Genomic DNA, 11,329 nt, shown 5'->3' on the forward strand with positions numbered 1-11,329 from the left:
ACAAGTTAAATGACCTTTTGTCAAGTCCCATGCAGTTACTATTGCTATGTCTGCACAGCAGGTGGTAGATTTACAACATGAAATTCACAGTGACTTTGAATGACTTCTTGATTTCAGACATAGGTAGACAAAAGCAGGCTTCTCATCTCTTAATAGTCACAGTCAGTGTTGAAGACTAATTAAGCAAATGTGTCCATTTAATGTTTCCAACTGACTTTGTTAAATGTAAAGATGCTGTAAAGGGGGTGCTAAATATGCATTTGATGGCTACACACATGAGGAGACTGAGGTTAAGCTACAATGTCCCAGGCAAAAAGACACAAACAAGCAGATGTAAGCAGAATCAAAACCCTTGAAGTGGCTATTTGTAAGTTCTCTCTGCTGCTGCTGAATGTGGCTTCTTCTTTCTATTGACTTGATTGATGTGAATACCTCTGCAACCATTCATTTTTTTGTCTTCTTTTTTTGCATAACCTGGATACACTTTTCAAACATGCTTTCAAGTCTTTCTCTGTTAATCAGTGTTAAAAATCCTAATTACATCCACCGTGATTGACTGTTTTAAATGACTAAAATGTTAAAACCTTAAAGCAGGGTCAATACTTTTCACAGGCATTTGTATCTTACAAAGCAATACCAAAGTGCAGGCACACAGAGAGCTACGTCTTGTAACTCAGATCAGGAGACATCAGCAGCTCCATCACCTGTTGGGTTCACTTGTTTGGGATGGATCTCTGTTGTTAAGTCAGAGGTAAGAGTCAATGTTTGGAGGGATGAAAGCTTCAGCAGCTGTATGCGGGATATCAGCAGGAATACAGATAGGAACCAGCTGTACTGGGAGAGATGGTAGATTGTTTGCTTTATCGATTGATGGCAAGCTGAGAGCCACATGAGCCAGTGATGAAAAGCATCTTCTATTATCAAGCTCAATACCCTCTACTTTAAGACTGCAATTCAGGACTTAGCCTATATAAAAGAGCTGTTTACAGTAGTACTATTATCTGCATTTTATTATTTTTCCCACCTTGTCAGACATTTGGTGGATTGAAGTAAATTCTTTGTAAATCAGACATGATATTAAACATTCCTAGAAAAAAAGATATGAAAGGTTTAAAATAAAAGTGGTATTAAAACAGTGTATATAAGAGATGAGGAATCCATCCCATGCACTGGTCTGCAGTCAAACATTAGATTCATTTATTTGATAACTTCTCAAATGGACCAGGTTACCCACTGTCAGATGTGTTACAGTGAAAAAATGTTGATGCTGATCTTGGCAATGCAGAGAAAAAAATCCATAATTATATATATAAGGACAGCATGGGAATTTTGAACCACAATTTGAGTGTTGTAGATGTAGTGAGAAACGAGAGCTATGGTTGGCATATCAATAAGACAGACGCCGTGATGAATTCCAAATGAAATTTATATCCAAATGTCAGTTTCATTTATCATTTTTACCTTCCTATACCTGTGAAAACTGACTTTTTCTTACACTGAACCCATCTGTGTCATGAAAAAAGAATGGAAGTCACTCTCTATTTTAGTGTCACTCACATATGAGGTCCTTTTCATCCTGTCTTTGTTAATTATACATAGACTGTTCTCGTTCTGTGGAAGATTAATTAGCCAGTGAAGAAGTGAAGCAGTGAAGGTCTTCAACAAGGGAGAGAGGAGTCTCTTCATAATGTACTGAAGAGTCTCTCACACTGAGATGTCAGATCTGATTTAAATAAAAATGTACAAAACACAGGTGAAGGGCTACGTTTTGATGAATAGTCCCACAAAAGTTGTGGCCAAAAAGCTTTTATGCCACTGATTGCTACATTTAGAATTAACTGCGTCTGCGTCTGCGTCTGCGTCTACTTTGAAACATTGTGATAAGCTCATGTAAGTAACACTTTAATTTATTTTTGGCTGCCCAGTAAGTCACTTAACTGTAATCGTTTCACCTCATGTCTTGATGAATGGCACTTCTCTGAGTCAGTCAGTTTTAAAATGCATTACTTTTGCTATGTTTTCGCCTGGCGTCCACACTACTCCTTTTACTTGTTTTTTGTGCACATAAACCTGAGACTTTTGGAAATGCTGCTGACCCGGTTTTAGTTAGAAAACTCCAGGGTTGCAGTTGTAGTGTGGAGACATTTGGAAATTATGTTGAAGACAGCTATGTCTGCTCCCTGATGGGATCTTATTGGTCACGACTAGCAGTGGTGAATGCAACATGGGTAACGCTCATCTGGACGGAGCTCATATTTGTTTTAAAACGCTGTTTTAAAGTGTGGATGTAGTCTCAGTCATTATTTTTGCAGTAGCGCCATTAGTCATTATTTGGCAGTCGGTTAGTAATAGGTGGTAATCTCTTTGACCTGTTGTTGTATGCTGTTATGCACAACCAAACCGGGAAGCATCACACACATGAAGAGGAAGCATCACTCACATGAAGGTGAAACATGAGCAGAGGCTGGACTGAAACACCCGCTGCCACAGACTCATTAGCATGTTCATCATGTGTGATTGAGCACTTGTAGAGTCAATCCAATCCAAAAGATCAATCCAAATCCAGACTAATGTTTTAATAAAGTCACGTTCAATTGTGGATCTCTCCATTTTGCACACGTTCTTTTCACATAACCCACATCACTATACAGAATGTGTGCATCCATCATTATGTGTCTCTTGGGATTATGCTGCTTACTATTACTCACACCTGGGGATGTATGTGGTTGGCATGGCTACTAGATAAAACCCCCTCCTCGACATGCCAGTGCTTTATGTATAGAGAAGTAATGGTTCCGCAGGTGTTTGTTAAACACCAGGCAGACATTGTGAAAGTGTCATTTGGTTGCATTGCACGCACACCAAACTGCGGCTGATAGAAAGAGCTGCAAGTCAGTCCAGGTGATCGCCCACCTGACTCTAGCATGAATTATCTTAATGAAGGTTTGTCCACTTCTCTTGACCCGATGCTTATGCTGATGAGCATAAACTCTGTTGTATGTTGACATTTCAATATAAACTTCTTTAAACAAAACTCTTTAAAAATAAATGTCATGCCCTCACTGGGGATTTTCTCATATTCTTTATTCTAGTTGCATTTTCATTATTATTCATAAAAATACAGGAGTTCAGGAAAATTCAGCAACTTTGACTCAAAACATCTTAACTAACTGTGAGAGAAGGAATAAAATCTGGGCTCATAAATTTGGACTTGTTGTTGGACCCGTATCCTAGCACTCTTTAATCAAGGTTAATAGAGCTAAACGTACCAAATGCTTGCCAGCACTACATCTGTATGAGGGAAATAATACTGATTCTGCAGATCAAAATTTTATGAAAGTTATTTAGTTTTAATAAATGTTTTCCACTTGACAGCTCTATCTATCAAGGATTGCACTTCAACAAGCCTTGGTTTACAGGCGAAAAAAGAATAAACTACAGAAAATGTCTCAAATCCAACTCCTCTCATAAATTTATTCATACATTTATTCATAAATCTTCCTACCTTCAGTGTGGGGATGGTGAATAATCTGAACAATCCATTAAGGCTCAAAAATGAATGTATTTTTTGTTATTTTTATTTTATTTTATTTATTGTTATTATTTATTTATTTTTGTTATTTGACAAGAGCAGTGTGCGGGATATTCTTTTTTGCAAGACTGCAGTGTTATTTAACAACAAAATGTATGTTGTTTTATAACTGTTTCCCCCTGTGTACTGTCCATGTATCCATTTTTTGTCTCTCATATTGACATGTGTTAATACTATTGCTCATGAGTCAATGCAGGTGCATAAACCAATATTATCCTCCTTTCAGACACACAGACACACACACGCACATGCATTAACACACTCATACACATCGCATATGCACATTTTTTGCTTTTATTTTGATATTATTATTCATATCGATACTGTTCTCATATTATTTCCTGTAATTCCTGTTAATTTTGGTTTTCTCCGAAATTCTGTGAAATTTAAAAATTAAGTAGGTGGGGGCTTCAACTGGGTTTCCTGCTTCTCCCTGCATTATAAAATATTCCTTGAATTAAGGCTACAGTCGCTCTGTCAATAAAAAGTTAAAAAAGATAAAAAACAGATTTTAAAAAATTTAAACACAAAACCAAGGATAACGTCAATGTCAAACATGCTGTGTACCTTTTGGTTACATTGTGAGACAAACTTGACTGACTCAAATGATGTTTTATGAACATATCTATATTCTGCAATATGCTCCAACCAGCGGTGATTCATCCCTTGACTGATCCCTGATGGATGCTGAAGCCTCATGGGGGAAATGGAGGGAAAAAAAAGATTCACAGTGGAAATAATTTGATGTATTCCAACAAAAATGCCACAAGTGATACCATTTCAGAGCACATGGCAAGCATCTAAATAATGCAGCAGTAAGGGATGAGACAGTGTTGACGGACACTGTCATCAGCTCCATACTGTACTCCCCAGCTCGATGGAAACAACAATCTTAGAGAGCTTACATTATTGACAAGATTGTTGTTTCCATCGAGCTGGTGAGTACAATATGGAGCTGATGACAGGTGTCTTTAGCAGAGCAAATTTGTGGGACTTTGACTGACACTATACGTAGCATTGCATCAGTGCAGCGACGTCTGATGGGGACACTCTACTATGGTAAGCAGAGATGTGCACAGGCTCGGGCAGCTGTCTTCACTGCCGGATGTAATTGTCAGATTCAGGACATTCTCACGTATCACCGGCACACACACAAACGTCCTGTGAACTGCTGAGATAGGCACGGCAGCGAGATGAGGCCACAGGGAGAATATAGATCTCTCCTTTCTCCTGTCAAAAGGAGGCTATATTCAAGTGACAGTCATGCAAAAGTCAGTTTGATGAACAGCAGACTGAAATGTTCTTGTTCAGAGTGAGCTGCTGCGATTAAATTCAAATGAGTAAATTATGAATCAGACTTTTGCAGGGGTTTATGATTCGAGCGATATTTTGAAGTTGCCAGATTTATTTCAGCCTCATTACACAGTGGAAACTGAATGTAAAGGATCATGAAGATATGAGGTCAGCTGCAGCGTGACTTTATACGAACTGCATAAATGAATGAATGAATTCATGTTGGTGTTTATACTCTTTTCTCCCTGGTGCTGAGAAGGGCTTTTATATATATAGGCCTATTTATGTGTTATATGTAGCTCCACAGCACTTGACTATAACACAGTCAATAAAGTATAAGGCTGTAGAAATGCCTTAAACTTTAAATAAAGCCATTCTTCTGGAGATGTTCCGATACCATTTTTCTTCCCAATTCCAGCTCCAATACCTGAACTTGGGTATCGGCCGACACAGATCTGATACCATTGCATATAAAAAGATAATTTTAACATCTGTATACTACTAACCCTGTGCCCATGTGATATGATTGCTATAATTGTGGTATGCATGGCTCAGGTTAAACTCTCTGTAAAACAACAGATACATGAATGTCATAGAATGTTTCGGTCAGTTTGCCGTGATGGACACTTTTTGGTTGTACACTTTTGGATTTTGTTAGACTCTCTTATGCTTGGACATTTGTTTAATTTCCTGTTTTATTTTGTATTACTTCCCTCGTGTGTCTTACGGTTGTTTTACTTCCTGTCTTTGTCCTGTTTCCCTCCTTGTGGATTGCCTGCCCCGCCCTAATGTGTTTCACCTGTGTTCTATTACCCTCGCCTCCCTTGTGTCTGTTTAGTCTCTGCGCTCCCCTTTGTCTTTGTCAGCTCGTCCCGTTTGTTCCTGTTTGCTGTGGCACTCCAGTCTTGTCTCTGTAAAGCCCATTCAGACAGGATTACCTTTGCAGGGGGAGGTGGAAAATAAAATATTCACTGTGCTCCTTGATAATTTAAGTCATCATTCCAGAAGGCATTTTAACCACTGGGAAATATAAGATAGGGTCTGTAACAGATAGATATTCCATGGGACAAAGCCAAAGCAGAAAGCCAAAAACCCCCCCATGGGGAACATGTGAGAGTAGAGGGGATGCATAGATACTGCATAAGGGGAATCTGAGTCAAAAGTCATTCAGTCATACCTTCCCCAGGATAATATTATCTCTGATGACCACTGTGAATAAATATCCATAAATCTGCTTAGTAATCACAGAAAAAGGATGCTTCAGAACGTATACTATCACATTACCAAAAACAACAAACAAAATACAACAAAAGTCAAATTTCACTCTAAGCTGATTTAAAAAATAAAAAAAATAAAAAACTTCCTGCAGAGACCCACTTATACAAGGACATCGCTCAAGACAAAAAAAAAAAAAACAGCAGGTAATTGTGGCCGTAATTATTACCAGGGCGAGGGTGAAAAAAAACCCTGTATATGAGCTTTGGAGGGGATTGAAATTACTCACCAGGGTAATGCAGTCTGTATGGATCTATAAATACTCCCCAGCAATGACAGAGAAGGTACAGTTTCTTCTTTCATCATAAAAAAACTGGAACATTCATGATGTAAGCTGGATCCCTCATAATTTTGACAGTGAAGGAGAGAAATGAGTTGATTATAGACCAAGGCCACTCTGTCTTTACTTGCACGTTAAAGCCTTGGAAAGAGTTCCTATTCACATTAACTCCTCCATTCACTGATGGAGTTGAGATAGGAATGTGGATTCAGCCATTATAGCCAATCCTGAAACAGAGGGGGATTATCATTATTCATTCATGACTGCCTTGAAAAACTTTCACATAAAATCATTTTCTTATTACCGATGTGTTCCTGTGGAATACATGTTTGATGAGTCTCACAAGTTCGTGCTCAGGAAGGATTAGAGAAATGTTTCAGTCCAAGACTAACCTCCCACATCAAACAGCCTATTGAGCTCTTGGCCAGTATGGTCAGGGTCCCTGAAGCTATAAAGACAATAAAAGAAGGGAATAGTTCGGAACTGGAGCCATGAGATATAATATTGTTAGTATCTCTCTCCCCCTCCTGGTGTTTCCAATGTTTTTTCCCTCCCCTGTGCATCATGTTTGTCTCTCTCCCTGGGCCTGACGTTCCAGTTCCCCCACCCACCTAATCATCAGTGCACCTGAGAATCATCAGTTTATCAGCCGACCCTGAAGTCTACTGTACGTAAGCCTGGTCCTGCTCGCCACTCTTCACCAGATCATTCCAAGCCTTCACATAGTAGTTGCCGTTTGGCTGATTTTAATAGTTATTAGACATTAAACATTCACTTGGACTCAAAGATGAAGTGATTAGATTTTGGTGGTCAAAGGTCAAGGTCACAGTGACTTCACGTTCTTGTGAATGTGATATATCAGGAAGACCAAGAGGAACTTTCATTACATGATTAGAATTTGGTGGTCAAAGGTCACTGTGACCTCACAAAACATGTTTTTGGCTTTATCTCGTGAGGTCATACACTAATTATGACACAATTTAATTCAAATGTCTATAGGGACAAAATGATGAAGTGATGAATGTTTTACATCCAAATGGTCAAAGGTCAACTTCACTATGACATCATAATGTTCAGCAAAAAGATTGTGACCATATTTCTTGGGTTGGCAGAGCCCTAAAACCGTGAGGCAGTAATTCTAGTTTTCTGTTAAATCCCAGCTCTCATTTAGCTTCATAAAACCCTTTAAAATGATTATACACCAGCAGACTGAACAATTTTCTTTTGTTAACTGAAAACATAGAAATCACAGAATGAGGAGACTGAGTCAGAGGCACTGTTCAGATCTGGCATTAACATCCCTGTTGAGTAATCTGATCACAAGTGGACAGATTTAAGTAAAGGTGTGAACACACCCAAAACCCATAATAAATTGTGGTATTTGACTCTAACCTTTGCCAGGCACAAAGTCACAGAACAGGCCTGGAAGTGGCAGGTAAGACAGACACAGACAGACCAAGAGACACACTGCCAGGCTAGTTAAGTGAGGCAGACTAGAGACTAGAGAGAGATGAACGGCAAGGTAGCATCTTAACGTTATAGGCTACTGTTATTTGCTGAAGTCAAACAAAAAGAGAAGAGAACAAGTTCATCTGATTGCTGTTCCCACAATTCACTCTCATGGTGTTTTTTGCTCTTCATGACCAGAGGGATAGTTCCACTTCAACTTCTCATCAAAGTTGTAAACATTGACGCAAGGGGGATTCAGGGATGTAATTTTCAATTTGCGATGTGATCGTATTGGCCTGCCCGGCCCTGAAACACATGCAGGCATCGATAAAAGTGATTGACAAGCTTGGGGGCAGGTTTGGACAATTTGGAACAGATTCTCAGCTGATCCGGTTCTTGTTTCCTGTCCCTATTGAGGATGCATTTGAGATCCGATCACTCAGACCACACTGGGTGTCACAACGGTCCCCAGGCCTTAGTGTTTTATGTCTGTCTTGTCATTTCCTGTTTTATTTTGATAGTTTCCCTCTTGTGTCTTTACTTCCTCCTGGGTGATTACCTGCCTTCTCCCTAATGTGTTTCACCCGTGTCTCGTTATCCCTACAGTATTTATGCCCTGTGTGTCCCCTTTCACTTTGCCAGTTTGTTTTCTTCCCTAGTGAGTCACTTTCCAGCGTTTTCCTGTCTGCTACTTTGAGAGAGACGTTTTTTTGTGACCCATTTCCTGAGATCTGCCTGTTCCCTGTCGGTACCTTTGTCTTGTCCTGCCTGTCTGTGTTTTGACCCTGCCCGCCTGACCACGTTTCTGCTTTTTCCCCACTGGATTCATCGCCTGTCTCCATTGGGCTTGCCAGTCTGTTTTTTGGAACGCTATCGTCTGTATTTTATGATTTGTACAATAAACTGCCTGATTTTCTACTGCCTCTCGGATCGTGCTTTTGGGTTCTACCTTTGCGTCCCGAGCCTGACACTGGGATGTGTTGTTTGTGTTTAACAGGCAGGTCAGCAGAGTTGATTGGTGTGGGAAGATGAGAGGAAACACATGTTCAACTGGTTTTGAAAATCACTAGATTAGTTGTGACAGCTGAGATATGTGAAGAAGGAAAAAAATCTGAAGAGGTCAAAACTCCAGCAACAGCTGTAGTTTAAATACCAAGTTTATTGTGAGACTTTTTTTTTCTTACTGCAAAAACAGTCTTGATCTACATTTTAAAGGACATTTTCATTATCTGTTAATAATTAAGTTACAGTGTAATCATTAATTACCAGTAATTAATGATAATATTAAAAATAATCAGAAGCCTGTCAGTGATGAAGGTGACATGGTTTCCTGCAGGATATCATTGTCTCTTACAGAAGCAGCTCCTGTAACTTACCACAGGCTAAAATACCATTTGGACTGACAACCTTCGCTATTCAACATGTCAAAATATGGCCTCAGTTTTGTTTGAATCCAAACTTAAAATAATTGTATTTGATAACAGATACTGCACCAGTGCTTCTACTTTATAACAGACCAGGTCATACAGTTGCAGTTATACTGTACACTGATTTTCAGAGAGGCTGAGACTTGCAGAAATATGACTGAATTTTTTATTTGATTTTTAAAAAAAGTTTTAATGAAGTTTTTAATTAGCCTAAGGTGTGGGGATGGGTGGGGCTAGGGGGTGATTGAGTGAGAGAAATAGAGGAAAAGTAGAGAGGGGAATGGATGGGGGGTGGAGAGAAATGGAGGGGTGGGTTAGGGATAGAAGGGTTAGGCAGATGGAGGGAAGATTGAGGGGCAAATTAAGGAGGTAGAAGAGAAAGAAGGATGGGGTGAGGGACACACACATTCATGTACCTCCAGCTCCAAATACCCCTCTTCTTCTCCATCTTCTCCCTTTGCTTTCCGTCTTCTTCTTCTCCCCTTTATGTTTCTTTTTCTGTGCCTCCTTTTTTCCTTTTTCTGTGCCTCTTTTTTTCTTCTGTTCTGCCTTCTCCTGCTTCTGTCACATCTGGTCCTCTTCTGCATGTCCTTCAGACTTTTCTTCTCCTCCATCTGTTTTTCTCTCTTCTCTCTTAGTGAACTCAGCTCTGAATTTCTGCTCTAGAGTGTTCTACTTCCAAGCTTCCTGAATCAGGAGGTTTTGATCTTCTTGGCCTTTCAGTTGCTTTTCAGCCTGTGCGAGCCTCTCAGAGAGATCCTCCTCCTCCTCCTCCTCCCCCTCCTCCCCCTCCCCCTCCTCCTCCTCCTTCTTCAGCTGCAGGATTTCTCTGCTCTGGTTGAGCTGCTCCTTCACCCTGCTGATTTCCCGCTATCTCTGCTCCTCCTGCAGTTGGAGACATTGCTGAAGGTGGCCGGCTTCCATCTCGCTCATTGCAGTTGCCTCGAAGCACTTTGTATATTTGTCAACAAACTCCTGCTCCCTGGCCTTTAGACGCTCCTCCAGCTTGTTTATTTTCACTTTATCAAATAGCACGCTGGATACTCGCCTTTCCAGGCACTTGTTCTCCAGTTGAGCATTCTTGAGGGCATTCCTCAGAACAGAGAGAGCTCATTGTGATCTATTTTACCTTTTGGTCTCCGGATGGCCCTGAGGGGCAGCGTCTGCCCCTTTTTTGTGAGTGTTTTTTCCTCCATGGCGCCGGGAAACAAAGTTGCTGCAGGGGCGTGAAGCAATAGATTTGATCCTGCACTTGTCTGTAGTAGATGTTTGTACATCTGTAGAGGTTTGTAGGTATATACATTTAGCATACAGTATATGCTTGCAACATGTAACATATAAAAAAATCATCAGAGATATTTTCAATATATTTACAAATTTTACTATGGGTATTTTTTATATGTTATTAACTTATATCTTCAAATATCCAGAGGATGTATATACAGTATGTGACAATAATATATCCCCTGATAGGTGACATATATGGCAACATTACTCTTGATATAAGGACATACAGTATGTCATATATTACGTTTCTATATGGTACATAGTGTGGTTGATCCAGTATAGTTACAATAATCAGGGTTGATTATTGTTTCGTTATGTGGAAATTAAATTAGTACTTAGTATATCCATATATCCATATTTATCCATCTTAAAAATTATGAGTTTGACTTCACAGAGCTGCTGGTGTGACTCTCTGACTTTCTGTCATGTTGTATGAATGCGAACATTTCACTTCCTCCCACTCACGTGTAATATCCTCTGCTATTTACACTGCACAGTTAAAGTGACACACTGTGAGCAGCAACACAATACATACAACACACAGGAATGACGGCAGCGGCATTGACAGATAAGAAGGACAAAGGTTTTGAATCAGAAAAACAGGTTCCTCGTTCCATCCCTTTGCCCATACAACAGACACGCCAATGAATCTTTCTGTACTTGTGAGGCTCCTCATTTATATAATGCATTCCTTAGCCTGTAACACTCCGTAACCATCACAACTAA

This window comes from Seriola aureovittata, chromosome 2 (genome assembly GCF_021018895.1).
Source record: "Seriola aureovittata isolate HTS-2021-v1 ecotype China chromosome 2, ASM2101889v1, whole genome shotgun sequence".
In the NCBI taxonomy this organism is placed as follows: Eukaryota; Metazoa; Chordata; class Actinopteri; order Carangiformes; family Carangidae; genus Seriola; species Seriola aureovittata.